This window comes from Cibotium barometz, chromosome 61, assembly GCF_041138505.1.
Source record: "Cibotium barometz isolate CiBa-2024 chromosome 61, ASM4113850v1, whole genome shotgun sequence".
Lineage (NCBI taxonomy): Eukaryota > Viridiplantae > Streptophyta > Polypodiopsida > Cyatheales > Cibotiaceae > Cibotium > Cibotium barometz.
Genome location: NC_141106.1, coordinates 10,308,551 through 10,321,400, shown reverse-complemented (window position 1 = coordinate 10,321,400; position 12,850 = coordinate 10,308,551).

Here is a 12,850-nt window from a genome sequence, read left to right as displayed (position 1 = left end):
TAAGATGAAGAGTTGAAAATGTACAAGGTTTATTAGTAAAAAACTATGAGCAATATTAAAAATATGAGATATTTTGGGTATCCAAAAATGAGTAAATGCTCACATAAGATGAATAGTTGAAAATGTACAAGGTTTATTAGTAAAAAACTATGACCAATATTAAAAATATGAAATATTTTGGGTATCCAAAAAGGAGTAAATGCTCACATAAGATGAAGAGTTGAAAATGTACAAGGTTTATTAGTAAAAAACTATGAGCAATATTAAAAATATGAGATATTTTGGGTATCCAAAAATGAGTAAATGCTCACACAAGATGAAGAGTTGAAAATGTACAAGGTTTATTAGTAAAAAACTATGAACAATATTAAAAATATGAGATATTTTGGGTATAATGATTCCATTTTGACACATATGTAAGGAAGGGAAATTCTTTAATGGAGGTGCATATTTCACATGCTTGAATGAGTTTTAAACTCATAAAAATTGAGATATTTCATCTCTCATCTCTCCTCATTCAAGTCTAGTTCCAAAAAGTTAGCTTAACTGACCTAAAAAAATGGACAAAAAGTGACCAAACTGACTTGGAAAATTCTAGAATCAGTTTGTTTGGTTAGGAGCTCAATTTTTCCTATAAATAGAAGCCTCCCCTTGTGAAAAAAAATATAGTGTCGTATGCATTGTTACTCTACTCCACCTAAGCCAAGAACTGTGAATTCTTTAATAATTCACTAGTTTTTGACACTTCTCTCTTTCTTCAATCCCCATTGGTGGCTCCATCAACATACTAAACCAATTGATTGGTTGGGGGCCTCTACCGTGAATAAAGAATCAAGCAATTTGTAAGGTAAGTATGGTGAATTTTGATCTTTTCTATAATTTCTCAACGTTTCTCTCTTCTCAACCCCTCTCAAGCTTGAGAAGCTTAATTGGTATGATTTTTGAATGCTATTGAAGTTAATTGATTAATGATAGTAAAGAATTACATAAATTTTCATTTATGTTTAATTCTAATAGTTTTTTCTCTCTCTCACTTAAGAAATAGTCATACTCATGGCCCATTCTCAATCCAAATGAAGCTTTTCATAAAGCTTTTCCTTAATCCAAGATTAATCTATGCTTAAGAACAAATTAATGGTTTTTTTTATCTGTACTTTTAGTTTATGTATTCCATGATTATTTTTGATTCAATCTATTAAGGGTTGATGATCCAATTAGGGGTCATTCTAATCATTCCCTTAAAGATAAGCCTTATCTTTTAAAATAATTGAGATTTATTAGTTATAGTAGCGAAGCTATGGCAAAATTTTATAAAAATTTACACATAAAATAATTTCATTCAAAGCATGAAAAGAGGATTTTCTACCATATTCTAGGAATTATCATCCTAGATTAATTGAAAGATATTCATTGTAAGCCTAGAGAAATTGATTTTTATATTATGCATAATTGATTTTCATGCATAGAGGTATGCATAAAAGATTATTATTTTAACATAAAAGTGTTACTTTTATCATATTTGAAATTCATGCATAGAGGTATGCATAAAAGATGATTATTTTATTATAAAAGAGTTACTTTTAGCATAATTGAATTTCATGTATAGAGGTATGCATAAGAGATGAATATTTTATTATAAAAGAGTTACTTTTAACATATTTGAATTTCATGCATAGAGGTATGCATAAGAGATGAATATTTTATTATAAAAGTGTTACTTTTAGCATATTTGAATTTCATGCATAGAGGTATACATAAGAGATGAATATTTTATTATAAAAGTGTTACTTTTAGCATAATTGAATTTCATGCATAGAGGTATGCATAAAAGATATGGGAAGTGATAAGATGTGATAAGATAAGATGCATATGAGATGAGTTAGAATGTGATAAGATGAGTTAAGAAGTGATAGCATGTGTATGGGATGAGGTAAGAAATGTATGTGATGGGATAAGATGTATATGGGTTGTGATAGGGTGAGATTATGGATGCGAATGTGGAGGTGGATGTATGCATGTAGATGTGAATGTGAATGTGGATGTATGGATGTGAATGAGGATGTGGATGTATGGATGTGAATGAGGATGTGGATGTAGATGCATGGATGTAGATGTGGATGTATGCATGTAGATATAGATGTAGATGTATGAATGTGAATGTGGATGTATGCATGGAGATGTGGATGTATGCATGTAGATGTAGATGTATAGATGTGGATGTGAATGTGGAGGTGGATGTATGCATGTAGATGTAGATGTATGGATATGAATGTGAATGTGGATGTGGATGTATACATGGAGATGTGGATGTATGCATGTAGATGTAGATGTATGAATGTGGATGTGGATGTATGCTTGTAGATGTGAATGTACACATATAGATGTGGATGTATGGATGTGAATGTGCATGTAGATGTGGATGTGAAAATAGATGCATGGATGTAGATGTGGATGTATGGATGTGCATGTGGATGTGGATGTGGATATATGTATGGATGTGAATATATGATATGCGATGTGAAGGAATCTGAAGTGATGAGATGGAAAATGATGTGATGGGATGAGTACACATAAATGGAATGTGGAATAAGTAATGTGGATTGATGAGGGATAATGTAGAAAAATGAGAGTTTATATAGAAACTGTATTTGTAAACTGTTTGTAAATGGCTGTTTTATGTCAAGAATGCTGGGAAAGCATTTTGACCGTCTTGTGATTAAGGTCGTGGAGACCTAACTGATAAAGTTGCAACTGCTGACGGAGAGTCAATGGAGGACGTCTCGCGTAGCAAGGTCGGCCCTTGACCAGCCTCGGTGCGATTAAAATGGTGAGCTTCCGGTACGGTGGATGAGGGGCCAAGGAAGTGGCCTATGAGTGAAGCGCTAGGTCACCTGCGAAGGATCCTAGAGGGTGCTGACCATACGGTGCTCGGGCTCTGGGTCGCCCAGGATACCCACGCGTGCGTCGAGGAAGATATTGGAACAAGGAGTAAGAGTTGTTTTCTGAAACCGGGCATGGATCTGGTTGACTGACCTTGCTGGTCCTCCAACGGATGAGTCCATGGCTCTTTATATGGATCTGTTGGTTGATCTTGCTGATCTTCAAGGAGAGTCCATCTTGATAAGTGATTATATTGCCGAGTATTATGGGCTAGGAACTATTGAAACGGCCCCTGAGTGGACAGGTGGTGAGCGTTCTAGTTGCCAATGATGCCATAGATACTCTGATGAAGGAATGATGGAAAATTGAATCAACCGGATAATTTGGAAGATGGTGATCAGTGATACTATGGTTTTATTAAAGGATTGTTTTAAAACTAGTTGAATCTGTGAAAAGGCAATTTCATATTGGGTGTGTAAGTGGTGTGACTAGTTTTATTTTGCATGAACTTCCGGCTAGGGGGCCTTGGAACTCTTTTCCTTGGTACCCGGGACAAAACCTAACCAAATTCTTAATTGGATCCCATCACTACAGTGGTTGGGCGGTTGGCTAACCCATGGGACTGGATGGGGTTAGGCTGGACTGATGGATCCGTAAATCAAGACTCAATTTCTGTTATTACGATAGATAAAGTAAATCTCGGATAGTAATTGTTCTATGGATAAGAATCAACAGATGTGCCTCTTTGATGGGGAAAAAAGCATTGATCCCAATGATCCAAGTGCAAGTTTTTTCCTTGATCTGACCGAGTATCTTTATAGGTACTATCGGATTAACTTGATCAGTAATGGTCTTGACTACGTTAGAGTAAAGAGTTATCCTGGTGGAATCGCCCGTGCTTTCCGGATAAGGGAAGTTTTTCCAGGTTCGGTTTTGGAAAAACCGACGGATTAGTCTTTTGTCCGGATATCCGTGGGCGAGGCCCCGAGTGTGGGACCCCTGTCCCACGCGAGAAGTGCTACTTCCGCTGCCAGTATCCTGAATCCGTTGCTCGGTGGGAACAGGGATCTCACAGTTGGTATCAGAGCATTTGGCTAATAAAGATCAACTGAGAAACCAAATATGTCAAAAATTTATCAAGAAGCACAAAAAAAGGTTGTAATTGTGTGATATAATTCATACAATTTGATATTCAAACTGAAATTCGTAATTTGGTAATTGGGTCTTCAGATGGAAATACCGCAATTATATAGAATCCCTCACTTGCTTGAGGCCTAGACATGATGGTATTTACCTTATAATTCCAAGGGCCGTGACTACCGTATATACCGAGAGTATAACTGCAGCTCTTTACTGACAGTATATACGAGTAAATCTAAGACTTGAAATTATAAGCGTTAATGCTATCCAGATGATGATTTCGAATGTGGTTGATATGATTTTTAATTCTGTTTGAGAATTGATGAATTGATTTGGATTCTGATTAAAAAATGATGAATTCTGAAATTTAGTTGAAATATAATGAAACCACAATGAGGAGAAATGGGACGAGTCCCTGTGATGATATTCATAACTAGAATGATGATAATGAATTCAACAAATCACTATGAGATTAGTGGGTTGTGCTGTCAAATTGTTACTATTAACACTTAATCGGTAGATCAAGTTAAGGGATGACAAATTGAGAACTTGCTTGACTGAAATTCCCGTGGTGGAGGAATGTTCAGAAGGAAATTTTTCGGTCTAATGGACCATTATCATGTTAAAGATATGAATGATAAGATCTGAATGAATTGTTATTTAATTATGAGTTCTATATAAGGGATATTTATCCCAGTATTCTGTTGGGTTGACCAGAATATAAGGAACCCGAGAATAAAATTGGATCTTAAGAAAAAGAGTTGTCCTCTACCTTGCGAGATGAGGATATCTCGCACTTTTTTAAGTGGGGTAGAATGTAAGATTCCTCCCTAGCCTTCGAGGTATACAGGAGTAAGAATCTCCCTTTTTGATCTTATAATTATTCTCTCTCTAAAATAAAAGAAAGATTCTGTTTAAAAAAGAAAGAACCTTTCCCCAGCATACTTCTCAAGAGTCCCACCCGTTTTAAGGATTCAGAACAATGAGTTCAGAAGTGAGAATCGATGTTTTGGATATCAAGGTTTTGGTCTTCATTCGAGTACGGCCCAAAAGAAGTTCTTTATCTCTTGGGAAGTATAAGAAGTTATCTCCCAGATATTGTGGACCAAAGAAAGTAGGTGATTTAGCTTACGAACTTCTTTTATCTCCTCATCTTAAAATTCTTAATGCCTTCTATAGAAAAATGTGCCAAACCCAAATCTTAGAAAGACGGTAAAACTTCAGTGGCAAGATACCGTTGGCTTCTAGGTTATGCTAGCTCCTTCCTTTATATAAGTCGTAACTTTTACTTGTCGCTCACAGTAATCTTACTCCCATCTCCTTTCTTCTTAATCTCCTTCATGGCTTGGCAACAGGAATTAGTTTTATCCATGATGATTTCTCACCTTCAAGACGCAAGAGAGTCTGTGAAGAAAGATTTTATAGAACAGTATGAGCGCTCACTTTTCCCTCACTTGGGAACTTCTGTAGCGCATACCAAATGGCGGACCTATCAAGACATAACTAGGGTAACACCCTGGGGTCAGCAACATTTTCGTAATAATGTCCGCTTGGCCATGGTTATTGAAGCTTTGGGTTTGGGTCCCCGATACTACTGCATCATGAGATCAAGGCATCTTGGGTTTTCTGAGCGGGTCTTCTTACTGGCGTGTTTTCTTCCTCATCAGAAGATATGTCTTTATCCCGTTTTTGGCTTACCTCTCAGAGATCCTTTTGTTAGATCACCTCATACCACTGAGATAGGTGCGACAATAACCAACAGAATTATTCCCATAGATGAGTTACCTTATGCGTGCGCAGCTTGTGAGTGCTGCTTTTGTGATCATATGATGGACGGGCTTATGGAAGTGTAAAGAGTTCTTCTATCTTTACTGTATATGTTCCAAGAATGAATAAAGTTTAAATCTTGTTCTTGTCTTGAATCTTACTCTCTTGAGACTTTTCTTGGTGGTTAATCTTTATTCGTGCATCTTGCGAAATTATCCCAAGTTGCGAGATGAGGACATCTCGCGTTTTTTAAGTGGGGTAGAATGTAAGATTCCTCCCCCAACCCCTTTTTGATGTCCAGCATATTCCCCTGTAATCAATCCCCTTTTCTGAAATATAAGAGATATTGTCTCTGCCTGTTTTGGCATAGAGAGAGAAAATATTCTAGAGAGAGAATACTCAGATTTTGAATATCTTTGGATAGAAAAATATCTCATCTTATTAAAATGAATTCCCCTGAAACAAAAATTCAGAAAGAATTTTCCAATGTGCAATTGGAATTAATTGAAAATAGGTATAAAGAATCTTAGTCTAAGGGTTTAGATTTTCAGAAATTGTTGGATTATGGTCCAATTAAGGTTCCTATGGACCAATAGCATCAATCCATGTGTAGGGAGGAGATAAATTCAATTTGTAAAAGAAGATACCCAAAAATGAGTAAATGCTCACATAAGATGAAGAGTTGAAAATGTACAAGGTTTATTAGTAAAAAACTATGAGCAATATTAAAAATATGAGATATTTTGGGTATCCAAAAATGAGTAAATGCTCACATAAGATGAAGAGTTGAAAATGTACAAGGTTTATTAGTAAAAAACTATGACCAATATTAAAAATATGAGATATTTTGGATATCCAAAAAGGAGTAAATGCTCACATAAGATGAAGAGTTGAAAATGTACAAGGTTTATTAGTAAAAAACTATGAGCAATATTAAAAATATGAGATATTTTGGGTATCCAAAAATGAGTAAATGCTCACACAAGATGAAGAGTTGAAAATGTACAAGGTTTATTAGTAAAAAACTATGAACAATATTAAAAATATGAGATATTTTGGGTATAATGATTCCATTTTGACACATATGTAAGGAAGGGGAATTCTTTAAAGGAGGTGCATATTTCACATGCTTGAATGAGTCTTAAACTCATAAAAATTGAGATATTTCATCTCTCCTCTCTCCTCATTCAAGTCTAGCTCCAAAAAGTTAGCTTAACTGACCTAAAAATGGACAAAAAGTGACCAAACTGACTTGGAAAAGTCTAGAATCAGTTTGTTTGGTTAGGAGCTCAATTTTTTCTATAAATAGAAGCCTCTCCTTGTGGAAAAAAATATAGTGTCTGATGCATTGTTACTCTACTCCACCTAAGCCAAGAACTGTGAATTCTTTAATAATTCACTAGTTTTTGACACTTCTCTCTTTCTTCAATCCCCATTGGTGGCTCCATCAACATACTAAACCAATTGATTGGTTGGGGGCCTCTACCGTGAATAAAGAATCAAGCAATTTGTAAGGTAAGTATGGTGAATTTTGATCTTTTCTATAATTTCTCAATGTTTCTCTCTTCTCAACCCCTCTCAAGCTTGAGAAGCTTAATTGGTATGATTTTTGAATGCTATTGAAGTTAATTGATTAATGATAGTAAAGAATTACATAAATTTTTATTTATATTTAATTCTAATAGTTTTTTCTCTCTCTCACTTAAGAAATAGTCAAACTCATGGCCCATTCTCAATCCAAATGAAGCTTTTCATAAAGCTTTTCCTTAATCCAAGATTAATCTATACTTAAGAACAAATTAATGGTTTTTTATCTATACTTTTAGTTTATGTATTCCATGATTATTTTTGATTCAATCCATTAAGGGTTGATGATCCAATTAGGGATCATTCTAATCATTCCCTTAAAGATAAGCCTTATCTTTTAAAATAATTGAGATTTATTAGTTATAGTAGCGAAGCTATGGCAAAACTTTATAAAAGTTTACACATAAAATAATTTCATTCAAAGCATGAAAAGAGGATTTCCTACCATATTCTAGGAATTATCATCCTAGATTAATTGAAAGATATTCATTGTAAGCCTAGAGAAATTGATTTTTATATTATGCATAATTGATTTTCATGCATAGAGGTATGCATAAAAGATTATTATTTTAACATAAAAGTGTTACTTTTATCATATTTGAAATTCATGCATAGAGGTATGCATAAAAGATGAATATTTTATTATAAAAGAGTTACTTTTAGCATAATTGAATTTCATGTATAGAGGTATGCATAAGAGATGAATATTCTATTATAAAAGAGTTACTTTTAGCATATTTGCATTTCATGCATAGAGGTATGCATAAGAGATGAATATTTTATTATAAAAGTGTTACTTTTAGCATATTTGAATTTCATGCATAGAGGTATGCATAAGAGATGAATATTTTATTATAAAAGTGTTACTTTTAGCATAATTGAATTTCATGCATAGAGGTATGCATAAAAGATATGGGAAGTGATAAGATGTGATCAGATGCATATGAGATGAGTTAGAATGTGATAAGATGAGTTAAGAAGTGATAGCATGTGTATGGGATGAGGTAAGAAATGTATGTGATGGGATAAGATGTAAATGGGTTGTGATAGGGTGAGATTATGGATGCGAATGTGGAGGTGGATGTATGCATGTAGATGTGAATGTGAATGTGGATGTATGGATGTGAATGAGGATGTGGATGTATGGATGTGAATGAGGATGTGGATGTAGATGCATGGATGTAGATGTGGATGTGAATGTGGATGTGGATGTATGCATGTAGATGTGAATGTGAATGTGGATGTATGGATGTGATAGGGTGAGATTATGGATGCGAATGTGGAGGTGGATGTATGCATGTAGATGTGAATGTGAATGTGGATGTATGGATGTGAATGAGGATGTGGATGTATGGATGTGAATGAGGATGTGGATGTAGATGCATGGATGTAGATGTGGATGTAGATGCATGGATGTAGATGTGGATGTATGCATGTAGATGTAGATGTAGATGTATGAATGTGAATGTGAATGTGGATGTGGATGTATGCATGGAGATGTGGATGTATGCATGTAGATGTAGATGTATAGATGTGGATGTGAATGTGGAGGTGGATGTATGCATGTAGATGTAGATGTATGGATGTGAATGTGAATGTGGATGTGGATGTATACATGGAGATGTGGATGTATGCATGTAGATGTAGATGTATGAATGTGGATGTGGATGTATGCTTGTAGATGTGAATGTACACATATAGATGTGGATGTATGGATGTGAATGTGCATGTAGATGTGGATGTGAAAATAGATGCATGGATGTAGATGTGGATGTATGGATGTGAATGTGGATGTGGATGTGGATATATGTATGGATGTGAATATATGATATGTGATGTGAAGGAATCTGAAGTGATGAGATGGAAAATGATGTGATGGGATGAGTACACATAAATGGAATGTGGAATAAGTAATGTGGATTGATGAGGGATAATGTGGAAAAATGAGAGTTTATATAGAAACTGTATTTGTAAACTGTTTGTAAATGGCTGTTTTATGTCAAGAATGCTGGGAAAGCATTTTGACCGTCTTGTGATTAAGGTCGTGGAGACCTAACTGATAAAGTTGCAACTGCTGACGGAGAGTCAATGGAGGACGTCTCGCGTAGCAAGGTCGGCCGAGGTCTTGACCAGCCTCGGTGCGATTAAAATGGTGAGCTTCCGGTACGGTGGATGACGGGCCAAGGACGCGGCCTATGAGTGAAGCGCTAGGTCGCCTGCGAAGGATCCTAGAGGGTGCTAACCATACGGTGCTCGGGCTCTGGGTCGCCCAGGATACCCACGCGTGCGTCGAGGAAGATATTGGAACAAGGAGTAAGAGTTGTTTTCTGAAACCGGGCATGGATTTGGTTGACTGACCTTGCTGGTCCTCAACGGATGAGTCCATGGCTCTTTATATGGATCTGTTGGTTGATCTTGCTGATCTTCAACGAGAGTCCATCTTGATAAGTGATTATATTGCCGAGTATTATGGGCTAGGAACTATTGAAACGGCCCCTGAGTGGACAGGTGGTGAGCGTTCTAGTTGCCAATGATGCCATAGATACTCTGATGAAGGAATGATGGGAAATTGAATCAACCGGATAATTTGGAAGATGGTGATCAGTGATACTATGGTTTTATTACAGGATTGTTTTAAAACTAGTTGAATCTGTGAAAAGGCAATTTCATATTGGGTGTGTAAGTGGTGTGACTAGTTTTATTTTGCATGAACTTCCGGCTAGGGGGCCTTGGAACTCTTTTCCTTGTACCCGGGACAAAACCTAACCAAATTCTTAATTGGATCCCATCACTACAGTGGTTGGGCGGTTGGCTAACCCATGGGACTGGATGGGGTTAGGCTGGACTGATGGATCCGTAAATCGAGACTCAATTTCTGTTATTACGATAGATAAAGTAAATCTCGGATAGTAATTGTTCTATGGATAAGAATCAACGGCTGTGCCTCTTTGATGGGGAAAAAAGCGTTGATCCCAATGATCCAAGTGCAAGTTTCTTCCTTGATCTGACCGAGTATCTTTATAGGTACTATCGGATTAACTTGATCAGTAATGGTCTTGACTACGTTAGAGTAAAGAGTTATCCTGGTGGAATCGCACGTGCTTTCCGGATAAGGGAAGTTTTTCCGGGTTCGGTTTTGGAAAAACCGGCGGATTAGTCTTTTGTCCGGATATCCGTGGGCGAGGCCCCGAATGTGGGACCCCTGTCCCACGCGAGAAGTGCTACTTCCGCTGCAAGTATCCTGAATCCGTTGCTCGGTGGGAACAGGGATCTCACAAAAGTACTCAAACTTCTCCCTGCTAAGTGGCTTTGTAAAGATATCAGCCACCCGCTCTTCAATCATCACATACTGTAGATCCACTGTACCATCCAGCATTTCTCTCTGACAAAGTGATAATGGACCTCTATGTGTTTGGTCCGCGCATGAAACACTGGATTCTTGGCCAACTGTATGCTGCTCATGTTGTCACAATGGATGACAACTGACAACCTTGCCATCAATAGGCTCACCCAAATCAGCCAAGAGACTTTTTAACCATATTCCTTCACATGTAGCAATGGCTGTACCCCTGTATTCAGCCTCTGTACTAGATAAAGCAACGATAAAGCAACAGTAGGTTACTTCTTGCTACTCCAACTCACCACGGCACTTCCAAGTGTAAAGGCATAACCACTAGTAGACCTCCTGTCATATGAACTACGTGCCCAATCTGCGTCTGTGTAGCCATGTATATCCAAGCCTTTACCATACTCATAAAGAAGACCATAATGTGCAGTGGTCTTTACATATCGCATAATTCGTCTCAGTGCATCCAAATGAGGTTTTCTGGGGCTCTGCATAAATTGGCTTACTAGCCCCACAGCATAACTCAAATCCGGGCGTGTGATAGTCATGTAAATGAGACTACCAACCATCTTTCTATACATAGATGGATCATCCACCTCCTCACAAAAATCAGCCTGCAACTTTACATTCTGCTCCAAAGGTGTACTCATTGGCTTACACCCTGTCTCATGCCATATTTTGCCAACATATCCAATGCATATTGTTGCACTAACCATGTACCTGCATGGTCTTTGATCACTTCAATTCAAAGAAAGTATCTCAATTCACCCAAGTCTTTCATGTCAAACTGCCCACTCAATGCTTTCTTGACATGCATCACATCTGTACCATGATCTCCTGTGATAATCAAGTCATCCGCATAGATAACAAGTAAAACAATCCCATGATCTATTTTCTTCACATAGAGTGAAGAATCTGTTGTAGAAATCTGAAATCCAAGGGAGATAAGATATCTGCTCATCTTATCACTCCAAGCACGAGGTGCTTGCTTCAGACCATATAATACCTTCTTCAATCTGCATACATGAGTGGGATACTTTGGTGGGTGTACATATCCTTCTGGCTATGCCGTATAAACTTCTTCTTGTAGATCACCATTTAGAAATGCATTTTTCACATCCATTTGATGCATTTCCCAACCATTTGCTGCTGCAGCCATAGCAATGACTACTCTCATTGTTCCCATCTTTGCCATTGGACTAAATGTTTCATCATAGTCCAAGCCTTGGGTTTGTGCATAACCCTTAGCTACCAATATCACTTTATGACGTTCAATGGAACCATCAGACTTGCATTTCACTTTGTAAACCCATTTACAACTAACGATATTTTTGTCCTGTGGTAATGCAACCAAATCCCATGTTTCATTATGAACCAATGCGTCCATCTCAACATCCATTGCCTTCTCCCATACATGCTTTTCCAATAGCTTCTATATAGCATGTAGGTTCCACATGCTTCACCAAAGAGGTTATATATGCATAATGCATAGCAAAATCACGATATGTCAACTTGTCAACTAGATACTTGACCCTTTGGGATCTCCGCAATGCATGTGGATCACTCTGAACACCTGTCACTCTAGCATATGGTGGCACATATCTATCCTGCCTAGCACCAGGTGTACGTAAAACAGGTATTCCAAGCTCCTCATCCAAACTCTCTGAACTTGATGACTCATAGCCTGTAATTCCAATTCCTTCAACCTTCTTCTTTCCTTTATCCCAGTGCTCACACTCTCATGCCTCAAGCGTCCTGACCATGGACGTACAGTGCTACTCTCTGACTCTGCTGGCCCAAACATAGAAGTAGAAGTAGAACTTGCTTGTGGCAAGTTCACATGCACATTAGCTTCAAGTGAATCAATGACACCCTCATCCTTTGCTTTGTACCAACTAGCAAGTTCATCAAACACCACATCTTGTGAGATAACCACTTGCCTAGTTTGTGGATTGTAACATTTGTATGCCTTACGATCCTGTGCATATCCAACAAACACACACTTTTTTGCCTTAGGATCCAACTTCCTCCTTCTTTCATCAGGCACATGTACATAAGCTATGCATCCAAACACTTTGAGGTGTCCAATGTCTGGCCTAAAACCTGTAAGCCGCATCTCTGGCGTACTTC